General features: G+C 37.4%; 1 long non-coding RNA gene across 5 annotated transcripts in view; it reads left to right on the top strand.

Moving 5' to 3' along the window:
- Positions 1–18,790, top strand: part of LOC132354058 (uncharacterized) — a 172,944-nt gene that overhangs the window by 145,089 nt on the left and 9,065 nt on the right. For all 5 annotated transcript variants that reach the window (XR_009499166.1, XR_009499165.1, XR_009499164.1 and 2 more), the window contains exons 2-3: positions 10,087–10,233; positions 18,097–18,258. This is a non-coding gene — a long non-coding RNA (uncharacterized LOC132354058). The remainder of the gene's footprint in view (positions 1–10,086; positions 10,234–18,096; positions 18,259–18,790) is intronic.

The raw sequence follows: 18,790 nt of genomic DNA, 5'->3' as shown, positions 1-18,790 counted from the left end.
AGTAATCACATTGGCAAAAATTAAAGACAAAGAAAAATTATTGAAAGCAGCAAGGGAAAAACAACAAATAACATAAAAGGGAACTCCCATAAGGTTAATAGCTGATTTCTCAGCAGAAACTCTACAAGCCAGAAGGGAGTGGCATGATATACTTAAAGTGATGAAAGGGAAGAACCTACAACCAAGATTACTCTACCCGGCAAGGATCTCATTTAGATTTGATGGAGAAATCAAAAGCTTTACAGACAAGCAAAAGCTAAGAGAATTCAGCACCACCAAACCAGCTCTACAACAAATGCTTAAAGGAACTTCTCTAAGTGGGAAACACAAGAGAAGAAAAGGAACTACAAAAACAAACCCAAAACAATTAAGAAAATGGTCATAGGAACATACATATTGATAATTACCTTAAACGTGAATGGATTAAATGCTCCAACCAAAAGACACAGGCTTGCTGAATGGATGCAAAAGCAAGACCCATATATATGCTGTCTACAAGAGACCCACTTTAGACCTAGGGACACATACAGACTGAAAGTGAGGGGATGGAAAAAGATATTCCATGCAAATGGAAATCAAAAGAAAGCTGGAGTAGCTATACTCATATCAGATAAAATAGACTTTAAAATAAAGAATGTTACAAGAGAAAGGAAGGACACTACATAATGATCAAGGGATCAATCCAAGAAGAAGATATAACAATTATAAATATATATGCACCCAACATAGGAGCACCTCAATGCATAAGGCAACTGCTAACAGCTATAAAAGAGGAAATCGACAGTAACACAATAATAGTGGGGGACTTTAACACCTCACTTACACCAATGGACAGATCATCCAAAATGAAAATAAATAAAGAAACAGAAGCTTAAGATGACACAATAGACCAGATAGATTTAATTGATATTTATAGGACATTCCATCCAAAAACAGCAGATTACACGTTCTTCTCAAGTGCGCACGGAACATTCTCCAGGATAGATCACATCTTGGGTCACAAATCAAGCCTCAGTAAATTTAAGAAAATTGAAATCATATCAAGCATCTTTTCTGACCACAACGCTATGAGATTAGAAATGAATTACAGGGAAAAAAACGTAAAAAACACAAACACATGGAGGCTAAACAATACGTTACTAAATAACCAAGAGATCACTGAAGAAATCAAAGAGGAAATCAAAAAATACCTAGAGACAAATGACAATGAAAACACGACGACCCCAAACCTATGGGATGCAGCAAAAGCAGTTCTAAGAGGGAAGTTTATAGCTATACAAGCCTACCTAAAGAAACAAGAAAAATCTCAAGTAAACAGTCTAACCTTACACCTAAAGAAACTAGAGAAAGAAGAACAAACAAAACGTAAAGTTAGCAGAAGGAAAGAAATCATAAAGATCAGAGTGGAAGTAAATGAAATAGAATCAAAGAAAACAGTAGTAAAGATCAATAAAACTAAAAGCTGGTTCTTTGAGAAGATAAACAAAATTGATAAGCCATTAGCCAGACTCATCAAGAAAAAGAGGGAGAGGACGCAAATCAATAAAATCGGAAATGAAAAAGGAGAAGTTACAACAGACACCGCAGAAATACGAAGCATCCTAAGAGACTACTACAAGCAACTTTATGCCAATAAAATGGACAACCTGGAAGAAATGGACAAATTCTTAGAAAGGTATAACCTTCCAAGACTGAACCAGGAAGAAACAGAAAATATGAACAGACCAATCACAAGTAATGAAATTGAAACTGTGATTAAAAATCTTCCAACAAACAAAAGTCCAGGACCAGATGGCTTCACAGGTGAATTCTATCAAACATTTAGAGAAGAGCTAACACCTATCCTTCTCAAACTCTTCCAAAAAATTGCAGAGGAAGGAACACTCCCAAGCTTATTCTGTGAGGCCACCATCACCCTGATACCAAAACCAGACAAAGACACTACAAAAAAAGAAAATTACAGACCAATATCACTGATGAATATAGATGCAAAAATCCTCAACAAAATACTAGCAAACAGAATCCAACAACACATTAAAAGGATCATACACCACGATCAAGTGGGATTTGTCCCAGGGATGCAAGGATTCTTCAATATACGCAAATCAATCAATGTGATACACCATATTAACAAACTGAAGAATAAAAACCATATGATCATCTCAATAGATGCAGAAAAAGCTTTTGACAAAATTCAACACCCATTTATGATAAAAACTCTCCAGAAAGTGGGCATAGAGGGAACCTACCTCAACATAATAAAGGCCATATATGACAAACCCACAGCAAACATCATTCTCAATGGTGAAAAACTGAAAGCATTTCCTCGAAGATCAGGAACGAGACAAGAATGTCCACTCTCACCACTATTATTCAACATAGTTCTGGAAGTCCTAGCCACGGCAATCAGAGAAGAAAAAGAAATAAAAGGAATACAAATTGGAAAAGAAGAAGTAAAACTGTCACTGTTTGCAGATGACATGATACTCTACATAGAGAATCCTAAAACTGCCACCAGAAAACTGCTAGAGCTAATTAATGAATATGGTAAAGTTGCAGGATACAAAATGAATGCACAGAAATCTCTTGCATTCCTATACACTAATGATGAAAAATCTGAAAGAGAAATTATGGAAACACTCCCATTTACCATTTCAACAAAAAGAATAAAATACCTAGGAATAAACCTACCTAGGGAGACAAAAGACCTGTATGCAGAAAACTATAAGACACTGATGAAAGAAATTAAAGATGATACAAACAGATGGAGAGATATACCATGTTCTTGCATTGGAAGAATCAACATTGTGAAAATGACTGTACTACCCAAAGCAATCTACAGATTCAATGCATTCCCTATCAAATTACCAATGGCATTTTTTACGGAGCTAGAACAAATAATCTTAAAATTTGTATGGAGACACAAAAGACCCCGAATAGCCAAAGCAGTCTTGAGGGAAAGAAACGGAGCTGGAGGAATCAGACTCCCTGACTTCAGACTATACTACAAAGCTACAGTAATCAAGACAATATGGTACTGGCACAAAAACAGAAACATAGATCAATGGAACAAGATAGAAAGCCCAGAGATAAACCCACGCACCTATGGTCAACTAATCTATGACAAAGGAGGCAAAGATATACAATGGAGAAAAGACAGTCTCTTCAATAAGTGGTGCTGGGAAAACTGGACAGCTACATGTAAAAGAATGAAATTAGAATACTCCCTAACACCATATACAAAAATAAACTCAAAATGGATTAGAGACCTAAATGTAAGACTGGACACTATAAAACTCTTAGAGGAAAACATAGGAAGAACACTCTTTGACATAAATCACAGCAAGATCTTTTTTGATCCACCTCCTAGAGTAATGGAAATAAAAACAAAAATAAACAAATGGGACCTAATGAAACTTCAAAGCTTTTGCACAGCAAAGGAAACCATAAACAAGACGAAAAGCAACCCTCAGAATGGGAGAAAATATTTGCAAACGAATCAATGGACAAAGGATTAATCTCCAAAATATATAAACAGCTCATTCAGCTCAATATTAAAGAAACAAACACCCCAATCCAAAACTGGGCAGAAGATCTAAATAGACATTTTTCCAAAGAAGACATACAGATGGCCACGAAGCACATGAAAAGATGCTCAACATCACTAATTATTAGAGAAATGCAAATCAAAACAACAATAAGGTATCACCTCACACCAGTTAGAATGGACATCATCAGAAAATCTACAAACAACAAATGCTGGAGAGGGTGTGGAGAAAAGGGACCCCTCTTGCACTGTTGGTGGGAATGTAAATTGATACAGCTACTATGGAGAACAATATGGAGGTTCCTTAAAAAACTAAAAATAGAATTACCATATGACCCAGCAATCCCACTACTGGGCATATACCCAGAGAAAACCGTAATTCAAAAAGACACATGCACCCGAATGTTCATTGCAGCACTATTTACAATAGCCAGGTCATGCAAGCAACCTAAATGCCCGTCAACAGACGAATGGATAAAGAAGTTGTGGTACATATATACAATGGAATATTACTCAGCCATAAAAAGGAACAAAATTGAGTCATTTGTTGAGACGTGGATGGATCTAGAGACTGTCATACAGAGTGAAGTAAGTCAGAAAGAGAAAAACAAATATCGTATATTAACGCATGTATATGGAACCTAGAAAAATGGTACAGATGAGCCGGTTTGCAGGGCAGAAGTTGAGACACAGATGTAGAGAACAGACATATGGACACCAAGGGTGGAAAACTGCAGTGGGGTGGGGATGGTGGTGTGCTGAATTGGGCGATTGGGATTGACATGTATACACTGATGTGTATAAAATTGATGACTAATAAGAACCTGCAGTATAAACAAACAAACAAAACAACTAATACTAAACTTTCATTGGGTTATTTGTATGGAAATATGTTAATATAAATGTTTCAGACATTACATGAAATTTCTAAAAATCTTATATGTTCTGGTATAATGTTATAAGTCATAATCCTAGTTATTACTTTAAAATGTATATCTCAGAAATAACGAATTTTCTTGCCAACTGCATTATTATGAACTTTCATCAAATCTTCAACCATGGTCATTTTTAAGTCTTTTGTCATTTACAGACAGTTCTAGGTGTACTCTGATGCTTTTGCAAATATGTTCCTATAAAAGGGTTTCATCTTCAAGAAATTCATGGAAAAGACTCTGACAAGTACAGGTTTCAGGTAACTGACTATACTGCTGAACTGAATGAATAAGCATTTTCAGAACTCTAATGAAAAACTGATGAACTCATAAAAGTGCTAACAAAAGATCAAGATAAAAAAAAATTAATTACATGGGACTGAGTGAACTGATGAGGATGAGTATAATTTTTGTGACTTTCTGTTTGAATTAAAAAAAAAAAATCCCACAAGGACTCAGAGGCAAAGAATATACAAATCAATTTTCACTGCAAAGTAAAGGAGCTGTTACAGTGGAGGATTACTGGACTGAATGTCAATATTATGACATAGTATGAGTGTGTTTCATGTTTGGTAATTGCAATCATTGTTGCTTTTGTTGTGGTCATCCATGTACAATGCTTGGTGTCAGTCTATTTATCTCTTGTAAAAATAAAATACAGTGTGTGTGTGTGGGAAAAAAAAATTAAAACCATCATTCTTAACACACAAAAGCCTAATGGGGATCAGTACTTTCACTTGCTTAATGGACAATACAAGAAGTATAAAGGATTTTAACTCCATTTACCCTCTTCAGACCTAAGTGCTACTGTTGTGTTTTTAAATTCTATGTATTTTAAAAACCTACACAGCTATTTTTTATATGATCAGTATTCATTTATTTATTATTATTATTAAGAAGTAATTGACATATAACATTGTTAGTTTTAGGTGTGCAACATAATGATTTCATATATGGGTATATTGCAGAATGACTGCCAAGGTAAGTTTAGTTAAAATCCATTACCACGCATTGTTACAGTTTTTTGTCTTGTGTAAGAACTTTTAAGATCTACTATCTTAGCAATTTTAAAATTTACAATACAGTATTGTTAACAGAACTATAGTCACCATGCTATACATTACACCCCTGGGACTTAATTGTCTTCTAACTGGAAGATTGTACCTTTTGACCACCTTCACTCATTCCACCCACTCCCCCAGCCTCTAGCAACCACCAATCTGTTTGCTATATCTTTAAGTTTGGTTTTTTGATTCCACATATAAGTAGGATCTTATGATATTTGTCCTTCTTTTACTTATTTTACTTAGTATAATGCCCTAAAGGTTACCATCCATGTTGTTGCAAATAGCAGGATTTCCTACTTTCTTATAGCTGAATAATATTCCATCATATATATACATAACATTTTTGCTATCCATTCATCCATCCGTTGATGGACATTTAGATTGTTTTCATGTCTTGGCTATTGTAAATAATGTTGCAGTGAATATGGGGTGCAGATATCTTTTTGAGATAGTGATTTCACTTCCTTTGGATAAATACCTAGAACTGGAATTGCTGAATCATATGGTAGTTATATTTTTAATTTTTTGAGGAACTTCTATACTGTTTTCCATAGTGGCTGCACCAATTTTTAAAAAAATTTTATTGGAGTATAGTTGATTTACAATGTGTGTTAGTTTCAGGTGTAAGGCAAAGTGATTCAGTTATACATATACACATTCTTTTTCAGATTCTTTTCTCATATAGGTTATCACAGAATATTGAGTAGGGTTCCCTGTGATACACAGTAAGTCCTGTTGATTATCTGTCTTATATATAGTAGTGTGTGTGTGTTAATCCCAAACTCCTGATTTTACCCTCCCCCCACATTTCCCCTTTGGTAACTTTGTTTTCGATATCTGAAAGTCTGTTTCTGTTTCGTAAATAAGTTCATTTGTATCATTTTTAAAAATTAGATTCCACATATGAGTGATGTCCTATGATATTTGTCTTTCTCTGTCTGACTTACTTAGCATGATAACCTCTAGGTCCAATCATGTTGCTACGAATGGCATTATTTCATTCTTTTTTATGGCTGAGTAATATTCCATTGTATATATGTACCACATCTTCTTTATCCATTCCTCTGTCAGTGGACATTTAGGTTGCTTCCATGTCTTGGCTATTGTAAATAATGCTGCAATAAGCACTGAGGTGCATATATCATTTCTACTTATAGTTTTCTCCAGATATATGCCCAGGAGTGGGATTGCTGGATCATATGGTAGTTCTATTTTTAGGTTTTTAAGGAACCTCCATACTTTTCTCCATAATGGTTGTACCAATTTACATTCTCACTAACAATATAGGAAGGTTCCCTTTTCTCCACACCCTCTCCAGCATTTATTGTTTGTAGACTTCTTGATGATGGCCACTCTGACCAGTGTGAGGTGATACCTCTTTGTAGTTTTGATTTGCATTTCTCTGATACTGATGTTGAGCATCTTTTCATGTGCTTTTTGGCCATCTGTATGTCTTCTTTGGAGAAATGTCTATTTAGAGCTTCTGCCCATTTTCTGTTTAGGTTGTTTGGTTTTTTGACATAGAGCTGTGTGAGCTATTTGTATATTTTGGAAATAAATCCCTTGTCAGTCACTTCATCTGCAAATATTTTCTAACATTCTGTGTCTTGTCTTCTCGTTTGCTTATGGCTTCTTTCACTGTGCAGAACCTTTTAAGTTTAATTAGGTCCCTTTTGTTTATTTTGGTTTTATTTTCATCACTCCAGGAGGTGGGTCAGAAAAGATCTTGCTGCGATTTATGTCAGAGTGTTCTACCTATGTTTTCCTCTAAGAGTTTTATAGTGTCCAATTTACATTTAGGTCTTTAATCCACTTTGAGTTTATTATTGTGTATGGTGTTAGAGAATGTTCTAGTTTCATTCTTTTACATGTAGCTGTCCAGTTTTCCCAGCACCACTTATTGAAGAGACTGTCTTTTCTCCATTGTACATTCTGGCCTCCTTTGTAATAGATTAATTGACCATAGGTGTGTGGTTTTATTTCTGGGCTTTTTATCCTGTTCCATTGATGTATATTTCTGTTTTTGTGCCAGTACCATACTGTTTTGATGATTGTAGCTTTGTAGTATAGTCTGAAATCAGGGAGCCTGATTCCTCCAGCTGTATTTTTCTTTCTCAAGATTGCTTTGGCTATTCGAGATCTTTTGTGTTTCCATACAAATTTTAAAATTCTTTTGTTTGGTTCTGTGAAAAATGCCATTGGTAATTTAATAAAGATTGCATTGAATCTGTAGATTGCCTTGAGTAGTGTAGTCATTTTGACAGTATTGATTCTTGCAATTCAAGAACATGGTATATCTCTTCATCTTTTGGTGTCATCCATTTCTTATCTTACAGTTTTCAGAGTACAGGTCTTTTGCCTCCTTAGGTAGGTTTATTCCTAGGTATTTTATTCTTTTTGATGCGATGGTAAATGGGATTGTTTCCTTAATTTGTCTTTATGATCTTTTGTTGTTGGTGTATAGTGAGGCAAGAGATATCTGTGTATTAATTTTGTATCCTGCAACCTTACGGAATTCATTGATGAGCTCTAGTAGTTTCTGGTAGCATCTTTAGGATTTTCTATATAGTATAGTATCATGTCATCTGCCAACAATGACAGTTTTACTTCTTTTCCAGTTTGGATTCCTTCTATTTCATTTTCTTCTCTGATTGCCATGGCAAGGACTTCCAAAACTATGTTGAATGAAAGTGGCAAGCGTGTGCATCCCTGTCTTGTTCCTCATCTTTGAGGAAATGCTTTCAGCTTTTCGCTGTTGAATATGATATTAGCTGTGGGTTTGTCATATATGGCCTTTATTATGTTGAGGTAGATTCTCTCTATACCCACTTTCTGGAGAGTTTTTATCATAAATTGGTGTTGAATTTTGTCAAAAGCTTTTTCTGCATCTACTAAGATGATCATGTGGTTTTTCTTCTTCAATTTGTTAACGTGGTGTATCACACTGATTTGCAGATATTGAGGAGTCCTTGCATCCCTTGGGTAAATCCCACTTGATCATGGTGTATGATCCTTTTAATGTATTGTTGGATTCGGTTTGCTAGTATTTTGTTGAGGATTTTTGTGTGTATGTTCATCAGTGATATTGGCCTATAATTTTCTTTCTTTTTTTTTTGTGGTATCTTTGGTTTTGGTTATCAGGGTGATGGTGGCCTCATAGATTCAGTTTGGGAGTGTTCCTTCCTCTGCAATTTTTGGAAGAGTTTCAGAAGGATAGGTGTTAACTCTTCTCTAAATGTTTGATAGAATTCACCTGTGAAGCCATCGGGTCCTGGACCTTTTGTTTGTTGGGAGTTTTTTAATCATGGTTTCAATTTCAGTGCTTGTGAATGGTTTGTTCATATTTTCTATTTCTTCCTGGTTCAGTCTTGGAAGATTGTACCTTTCTAAGAATTTGTCCATTTCTTCTAGGTTGTCCATTTTATTGGCATATAGTTGCTTGTAGCAGTCTCTTATGATCCTGTGTATTTCTGTGGTGTCCATTGTAATTTCTCCTTTTCCATTCTAATCTTATTGATCTGAATCCTCTCCCTTCTTTTCTTGATGAGCCTGGCTAAAGGTTTATGAATTTTATCTTCTTAAAGAACCAGCTTTTAGTTTCATTGATCTTTTCAGAAAAGGGACTGGACAGATGTGATGAGATAGATGTCATCTAGTGAATGACATTAGTTAAGGCTTTAAGTATAGAGGGAAAAGTACAGGGTGTGTTTGGAAGGTAGACTGGTGTTAGTGGAGCAGAGTTTCTGCAGATAAGCATAGTGGGAAGGGTACCCTGGAACAAATCTTGAGAGTTTTGAAAGCAGGTAATGAGTTAACACTTAAGTTTTTCACTTATCATGGAGGTATTATTATATTACCAATTTAAGTAGGATCAAATTTCTGCCAAAATAATAAACATAACAAACAAATATAAGTTGACTTCCACAAGAATGGCTAGTGTCTGCTGAGGCCAAATTTTTAGCATTCTTCTGTGTTAGTTATAAGGTAAGCCCTTTGAGTGCAATGAATTCATCTCAGAGTAAGAACCACACTTCCAAGTTAATGGATTTCCTTGCGCCACATTTAGTTAGCCTGAAAAATGATCTGTGTGAAGGATGTCATTGAAATAAAAGTGGTTTTTTTTTACTTGAATTACCTTTATGAATAGTGATAACCCTTATATCAAGGGGGAAGAGCTGAAATAGTGTTTTACTGTCAGTCATACCTCTGCTTCATGGGCTGACAACTTGAAAACCTAACAACTGGTTTTTCCACTCTATGTGGCATTATGGCAAGGCAAAAAGTGGCCAGAATTATGCATTTACCTACATTTCTTTCACTGCTCATCAGTGTGATTAAGCAAAAGGATGAAGCAGTTTCAAACTTTGATCCTAAGAGTGAGTCAGCATCCATCATGTTCAGGGAAGTCTGTTGGGGAAATCAGAGTCCTAAGTTAATTCACACCTTTTGGGAAATTTCATAAGCATAGGTAGCAACTTAGAAAGGTATGCAGGACTCTTACCATATATATCTAAAAACTATATTTGACTTCTACTTTCAGCTGAGATGGAGCAATAGAGACCAGATGTACCTTTCCCAGCTGAAACAACTAAAAAGACAAGACAAAATATATTAAAGAATGGTTTTTGAGACACTGGACACCACACAGTGAAGAACAGTGATCCCTGAGAGATGAGAAACAAATAAGGTAAGCCCTTTGATTATCCCACCCTACTGCCTTAAAGAGAGTTTCCAGGTTACAACTTAGGGTGAGGAACCTAGGTGGAATCCAGCAGACTCCCTGAGCTGAGGAGATAAAGGTGAGTCTGGGGAAAGCAAGGCAGCTAGAATTTGCAGGACAGAGTACCAGAGAAGAGAGACCTCTGGAGATCTTCACAGGGTCCTCCATGATTATTCACAAAAGTGCTGACCAGTGCATGCATGTTCGGAAACTACTTGAGGCTGAGAAAGAACCAGCCCAAAAGGTAAGAGGGAACAGCACCTGATGCACATACAGGGTCAGAAAAAGTTCATGGACCATTTGAGTAGAGTTCTCAGAAGTTTCCTTCTTCAGTAATGGGGAACAATTAGCCCTTGGTTAGTGTGCTGGTCCTGCCCAACAAAACTTAAAAATAAGATATGAAGGGGTCAAACTGTTTTTAAGTAGCTTAAGCACATCCCAGAATAAACTGGAAATTTATAGGAATACAAAAATATCCAGCACTCAACAAGGTAAAATTCACAATAACTGGTATCCAATCAAAGATTACTAGACTTCTAAAGAGGCAAGAAAACACAATTCATAATGAGGAAAATAATCAAACCAACTTAGAACTTACATAGATTAGCAGAGGATGACAGTAAAGCAGTTATTTTAACTGTATGTGATATGTTCAAAAATTAAGTAGAGACATGGAAGGTCAAAAATGAAGCACATTCATTCCCCGTATGGGCTACCAAAAAAAGAAGCACACAGAGTAAAGAGTGCCCTGCCTCCAAAAAAAGAAACTTCACCAAACCAGAGCATCAGTAAGCTATGAGTTAACTTAAAATGGTCTAATACATATATAACTGGAATCCCTGAAGGTGAAGGGGAGAAGGAGTGAAGCAGACAGAAAAAGAAAAAAAAAAAAAGATTTGAGGAAATAATGGTTGAAGAATTTCTGATTTTGACAAAAAGTAGTACCTCACAGATCCATGAAGCTCCACAAATCCCAAACACAAGAAACATAAATGAAACTACACCAAGGCACATCATAACATGATGTGATAAAACTTGTGATAAAGAGAAAAAAATCTTAAAAGAGGAAAAAAGTACATTAAAAAATAAGGATGATAGCAGACTTCTTATTGGAAACAATTCGAATGAGAGAACAGTGGAGCAACATCTTTACAGTACTGAAAGAAACAAGTTTAGCTGAATACAAATCAGACTTTGAAAACTATTCAAACAACATCAAACTTAGAACCATATAACAAAGAAATCAAAGGCAGATGCTGTATGATAATATCCTATCTACAGGCAATATGCCAAAGCTTCATTTATATGTTATTATCCTCAGAGAAAAGGAAAAATGACTCACCAGTCATACTGCATAACCTTTACCAGCCCTCTCATACCAGTATCAGCAATCTTATTGCCAGTACCATCACTGTTTCTGATTAAAAATGGAGAAAGTTCACAGAGCCATAGCTTCCTAAAGCCTGTGTCACTGATGGGTTCATACATGCAGAGGCTATACTCAAGCCTTTTCTCTGGGCTAATGTAGTTTTTACTCAGTTGTTCCCATGCCTCTTCCTGATGTTTATTTTGCAGTTTACTAGAATAATAGTATTTTTAAAAGCTCTTCCTGTGTTTTGGGGTAAAAAGATCCTCTTGCTGCATTCCTTTGGTGATTTCCTCTTTCAATTTTGTTTCATGTACAATTCATTCACTCTCACAGTCTCATTTTAGATACTGCTGCTCCCAACCTGTGTATTCAAACCACCTCAAAACAGGCAGTGGCAGCGAGCAGATTGTCACAAGCTATTCCATTTACTCTATTCTGTAAACCCAGACATTTAAGTGCTCACCTGCCAAGGCATGGTGAGGCAGGAATGTCTATTCTTGCAAACAAAAGCAAACTATAAGCCATCCTTTCCTCTGACCAAATTAATCACTAGAAGTTGGACATGAGAAGACTGAAGCACAGACTCAGTACAGTCCTCTTGTACAACTCATGAGCAGAAACACCCTGAAAAATCTCTACACCCTCTGAGATATGTACAGACAGGGAAACATCAGCTATAAACATATTGCAAAGGCTTGATGGGACTGACTTATATAACTGCAGTCCCCAAACCCTCTGTGAAGTAAAGCAAGGGTTAGAAAGCTGTGATTCCTGGACTTCCCTGGTGGCGCAGTGGTTAAGAATCCGCCTACCAATGCAGGGGACACAGGTTTGAGCCCTGATCCAGGAAGATCCCACATGCTGCAGAGCAACTAAGCCCGTGCGCCACAACTACTGAGCCTGCACTCTAGAGCCCACAAGCCACAACTACTGAGCCCACGTGCCACAACTACTGAAGCCCGTGTGCCTAGAGCCCATGCTCCGTAACAAGAGAAGCCACTGCAATGAGAAGCCTGCGCACAACGAAGAGTAGCCCTCGCTCACCACAACTAGAGAAAGCCCACGCGCGGCAACGAAGACCCAATGCAGCCAAAAAATAATTAATTAATTAAAAAGAAAAAAGCTGCAATTACAAGGGACCTACAGCAAAGAAGTGGAGAGTTATTACTGACAATAATAGGAGCAACAGGTATTCAGCACTCAGTATGTACCAGGCAGTGTTTGAAACATTTTACAGATATTAACTTATTTAATCTTTACAAGAAACCTATGAAGCAGGTACCCTTATCCTCATGTTACACTGGGAGTAATAATGCAATCCAAGTTACAGTGGTGGAGCCCCGTCAGTCTGACTCAAGCCCACTCTCTCGACCACTCTCCTAATGCTGTGTGGGGAGAAGGGACACTGGACAGAGGCTGAACGCATGGTCAGTGTCTTCTCCCCTCACTCATTACCTCACTCTCCTGACCACCTGGGATCAATGTCACCCACTCTGCCTACTTTATGGAGCATTTTGAGCAGCAAGAAGTAATTTTACAAAACTTCACAAAATATTTTAAGTGTCAAGCCAATAGAAAGCATTACAGAGGGGGTCTAAAAGACAGCAGCAATGCGTAAGGGGGCTTTTGGAAAGAGCAGTGTATTGAGCGTAGGAAGGCAAGGCAGAGTGAGTGTCCAAAGCAGCTTTTGGTGTTATGGAAGGCAGAGAATGTCTGCTGATGCCTTTGTCACTTGCTACTCTTTGTTGTTTCTTAGCACTCATTTCTCAGGCCAAGGGATCTTGCCCCAAGAGTAAAACAGTTCATCTGAAAGCTTTCATCCTTTTTTTTTTAAATTTTATTTATTTATTTATTTTATTTATGGCTGTGTTGGGTCTTCGTTTCTGTGCGAGGGCTTTCTCTAGTTGTGGCAAGCGGGGGCCACTCTTCATCGCGGTGCGTGGGCCTCTCACTATCACGGCCTCTCTTGTTGGGGAGCACACGTTCCAGACACGCAGGCTCAGTAGTTGTGGCTCACGGGCCTAGTTGCTCCGCGGCATGTGGGATCCTCCCAGACCAGGGCTCGAACCCGTGTCCCCTGCATTGGCAGGCAGATTCTCAACCACTGCGCCACCAGGGAAGCCCTTCATTCTTATATTAATAAGGGATCCCTAAATTGGATTAAACAGTCTCTTTGTTCCATATAGATAAGAAATTAAGCAATCATAAAGGATAAAGAACAAATTTATTTTTGCACCTGGAATTGAAAAACTCGAGAAGATAGCTTGAGAGGAATCTAAGCTACATGATAAGACATTTAAAAAATATATGCCTCTAGTTAAGAAAAGAATGAAAGAGGGAAGGAAGAGAGGAAAGAAAGGAAGAAGGAAGGAAGGAAAGGAGGGAGGAGGGAATGGAGGGAGGAAGGGAAATACCCACCATCTTTGCTATGAAATAAAGGTAATGGAAAGCTTTGTCTATTTTAATGGCCCTGAGAGCACTAATTTTGCAAGTTTTGCTAGAGCCTTGGCTGGTCCACCCCCAGCAGAAATGTACAGAGACTGAGCAAGCACATCTGTCCTACTGTAATTAAGGCTGCAGAGCAGAGCAGCAGATGCAAACTTCTCATCCTTCAGCTTGACTCTTAAACTGCTTGTGCTCTTGTAACTTAAAGTCAAAACTTGTTAAAAGTGAGATTTGTAAGGTCATTAGTCTATAACAGGAGCTAGGCACTACAGACATTTCTTTAAATCGAAATTAGAAACAGCTACCCGACTAACACATATCAGCCAGCTGTACTAAGATGTTGCCGTTTCACATTTTCCAGGGGGGGAAGACTATTAATTCCAAGGAGACTAATATCCACATGAACATGGTATTGAAGCCAGACTGGAAGACTTCTTTCCCCTTTAGTATAAAGCTTTTTCAGTAACAGAAAGAGTCCCTTACCCAGCCCTCTCTCGATGTAATTTAGGTGCTTATTTTCTTGTTAAAAATTTACCTTAAGAAAAATTTGAATTGTAGTCACCTTCCTCCAAAGAGCTGAAGCAGCAAAACCTTGCTGCAAAACTAGTTCCATTTAAAACATTTCAGTGTGATCCTGCCAGACCCTAAAATAATTATAGCTTAGAAAGGCAGATGTGGCTTTGGGTCTGAACAATTTTTATCATACTGTACCTTTTCATGGGGTCAGAAGAAAGATCAGTGACATAACTGTGAGCCAAGAAAACACATTGAGGTAGAAGCCATCTGCTTCTGCAGGAACACCCAAAAGAAAGGTGCAATGCCTGGGGAAAGAGCAGGGTTTCATTAGGGACAGTGATACTACTTGTTTGGCATAGAGGTTCCAGCTACCAGTGAGGGAACCAACTTTTCCTTTCTGAGCTCTAGTAATGCCTGTACCAGTTGTAGAATTCTTTGAAATGTTGAGTTAATAGGGTCACTGCTGCTTCTTGAATGCCTGCTGCAGGAACTAAGAAAAAAGACTTGGTGGACAATGGCTGTCTAAGCCAATAGAAGAGGGTTTCAGAGCTCAACTCCTGGGGTAGAAAAGACCCCTGTTGGCTGAGGGCAGATGCTGCAGACCTTGCAAGAACACAGCTAGCTTGCAGTGCCATCCAGGCCTACTGCTAGAGTTGTGTAAATTATTTATGGGCTTTGGCTATAAATTAGAGATGAATGGAAGGCCTTTGGGCCTGATCTTGAATGTACTCCTATTAATGAATGTCATGCATTTTCTGCTGTAAGGGAGGGTTTTTGATAAGAGGGCCAAGTTTCCTCTTGTATATAGGAATTACTAATGCTATTACTGTTTTGAACACTGTTCTTATCTCAAATTCTGCTCTAACAGGGGTTTAAAAAATCCTTTGCTAGGAAAGGTAAATGTAGTCAATCATCCATTTAATTCAGCTCACCTTTCATATCCTTCCATCATAAACATTGGATCTAATTCCCATTTCAGAGAAGTTAAACTTACCTCTTTCCCCATCATCAGCAAAACTTCCTTGCTTGTGGTTGTCCCAGGTATCTAAAATTCTCATATAAACATTTGAATTAAAAGTAGAAATGCTATTAGGGCTCTTTGGGGCCAAATATCATCCAAGCTCTCAGGCTTACCCTTCTCAAAGAAATAAGTTAGTCAGCACCATCACCAAAACTTCCTGCACTTTCATGAGTGCCAGGAGATACAAGGACACTTAGAATCACCAGAGAGCTTGTGTACCTCAGAATAAGTGTCCCTGGCCACACAACCTCAGGATACTGTTCAGACTTACACCTTGCCAGCCATCAACCTCTTTCTCACACATGCAAACACAAACTCTGGTGACAGAGACAAGAACTTTTGCTCATATTTTTTTTAATGTATCACAATGAGCAGGAAACATACTTGATGAAATATTTTCAAAGGAGTATATTCAATTACCATCTACAATCAACTTAACTATGACAACAAAGTTTTTGTGACAAATTTTTTCAGTTTGAAAGTTCCATGTGGTTCTGTTAGTCTCCATGTATTTTGGTACAGTTCGAGATCAGCATTGTTACAGTAACAAAAAAGCTAACAAGACTACATTATAGAAAAACACCAAGAACATCATTTTTGGTTTCACTTGCTCTATTTTTTTTTTGTTTTTTTTTTGTTGTTTTTTTGTTTTTTTGTACATTGCAAAGGCTGTTCATATACCTCTTCACCTCAGGGTCACGTTCATGTATGCTTTCTTTCCTACCCAAACTTGCCCCCCTCCCCTCCGAAGAAAGTAAACAAACAAACTAGTCAAAGCTTTGTTTCACAGTGGGCAGTATCTCAGCGCCAACAAACAACCAACTCAATTTATGCTTCTATTTAAAATGTTTTAATTTAATTTATTATTTAAAAAAAAATATGTCCATGAACATCAAGTGCACTGGCTTGGGTCTCTGCCTCTCTCTCCTGCAACTTCCTGCCATGCCTGATAAACTCAGGTTTAAACACGTGCTGTCTGTGTTACCTGATTTTCAATTGTGTAAAACTTTGGCCACATTCATCTCTTTAAATAGCTTTTAATTAAAAATAAAACTTCCTAGACTTAAACTTTTCCGTGTGTGTGTGTGTGTGTGTGTGTATGCATGTGTAGGTGTGTGTTATGTGTTTCCTTCTTAAGTTTCTTTTTGGAGGATGGAGGAAATAACTCCCATTCTGCGGGCCCATTTGGTGCTATGACTGAATGGTGTCTGGCACCAACCCACACTGTGGAGATTCAGAAAAAAAAAACAACCAACCAAAAATATGAAGTATCAATGGAGGTGAAGAACTAATTCAAAAAGTGATTTGAGATATCCTATTCAGCTGTGGACTATGCAGCAGACAGGGGTAAATTCTCCGAGTGGGACCGATCTAAACAGTTGAGCATTGTAGTGAATTCATGCTTTGTAAATGATACTGGTCACAGCCATGGTGGATGCCAGCCCACAGGCATCTAAGTAGCTCGTGTTTGACCTCTAAGCTTCACCATCACCGACTGCTTTGCTACTTCTAGGTTAATGCTGAGAAGAATTTTTTTTTTGAATGAACGTATATGTGGGCGGTATACTTGTAGAGGAAAGCATTAAGTGTGCAACCCACTCCAGGTTGAAACACTCACATAACCCCACTGAGGAACAGTGGTGGGTAGAAGCATGCTTAGTCAGTCTACCCAACCACCTTGCTATTGCCGAACACACCCACAGGTCGAGGCATGGCATAACAGAAACACTGACAGTCACTCTGCCTCACAGAGGGAGGATGGCATGGTAGCTCAAAAAAAAAAAAAAAAAAAAGAAAAGAAAGGAAAAAAGAAAAAAAACTTTGGGGAGGGGTGGCAAAATTACAAGGAAATGAACTTGAGGGGGGGAGGGAAAGGGATAGAAATTGCACTATTACCAAACAGTTACCATTTTTAAAAACAAAGTTTTCAGAAAAGACCTAGCAGAATTTGACAGGTAAAACTAGTGTTAAATTGTTAATTGGTATCACATAGAGAACCAAAAACAAACAATTTTTTTCTATATGATACAGACACAGAGTAACATACAACAGTTAAATGGCAAAAAATATATATATATATATATTTCATAGAGTTACAAACAAGATAAAATAATGGAAAACAAAAAACTGTACAACTTCAAAATTTAAAAATGTTCATCTCAAACACAGGGAGAAATACAAGAATTCTTGTTAAAAGAAATAGCTTGTTAAAACAGCAAATGTTTTGCGTACTTGTTTTTTGACACCTTATGCTACGACTGGATACTGGTATGAATAGTTAGATGGTATTCTTTAGTATTTCTACTTAAAAAAAAAAAAACAATTAAAAAAGGAATTTGCACTGTGCATCAGTCAGCCTAGTTAGAAATATATACAACAGTTCAGGATCTACTCTTTCATTAAACTAAAAACAAATTCATAAAAATAAAATAGTCCCGGCTAAAAAAGAAAAAGAGAAAAAAAAGAAATTCATTTTCAGATCTTGGAATGCTCCAGTCTTTTTGCAAAGTCGATGAGCGGCTTCAGCACTGGGGAAGAAGCCCGAAAGGTGACCAGATGGAACCTGCATTCACAGTCTTCAAAGTTCCCTTTTGAAACATAAGGAAGAGAATGAAGGGGAGAAGGATTTCACACTTTCGGGGTAAGGGGAGATTTTTTTCTGTTGATGTTTGGTTATGAAGGTGAAACAGCAAAGCATCTATTTGTCTCCAAAATCTACGTTATAGCAGCACAAAGGTTTCCTTTCAAAGTTCAGACCGCTTTTTTAAGATGAGAAAGGGTGTATGTTGCGTTGTGTTGTGTGTTACAGGAATGCGGATATTAACATAAACACAAGTGCCTCACACACGGTTCCTTTTTTGCTCTCTGTACGTACATTGCTATCTGCTTCTTTGTTGGCTGCGCTCTGGATCACTCGCTGCTCAGACTGCCTAACACAAGGACAAAACTTTGAAGTAAAAAGTGTGTCTTTTGGTATATGGAATTGTCTTTAACAGCTGCCTCTCTGCTTGCGGAAGCAGCACATAACAACCTGGGAATCTTCTGTTTTGCTCTTTCTTTTATTAAACTAAGTCTTGTTTATTTAAATCAGAAACAAATTCTCAAGTAACAAGAACCCTTTCCCTTTTTTCTGCCTCAGCAGTGAAAGGGTGTGTCTTTGGATTTTATTTAAA

This window comes from Balaenoptera ricei, chromosome 19 (assembly GCF_028023285.1).
Source record: "Balaenoptera ricei isolate mBalRic1 chromosome 19, mBalRic1.hap2, whole genome shotgun sequence".
Lineage (NCBI taxonomy): Eukaryota > Metazoa > Chordata > Mammalia > Artiodactyla > Balaenopteridae > Balaenoptera > Balaenoptera ricei.
The sequence above is the reverse complement of the archived record's forward strand: the minus strand, read 5'-3'. Positions and strand labels throughout refer to the sequence as shown.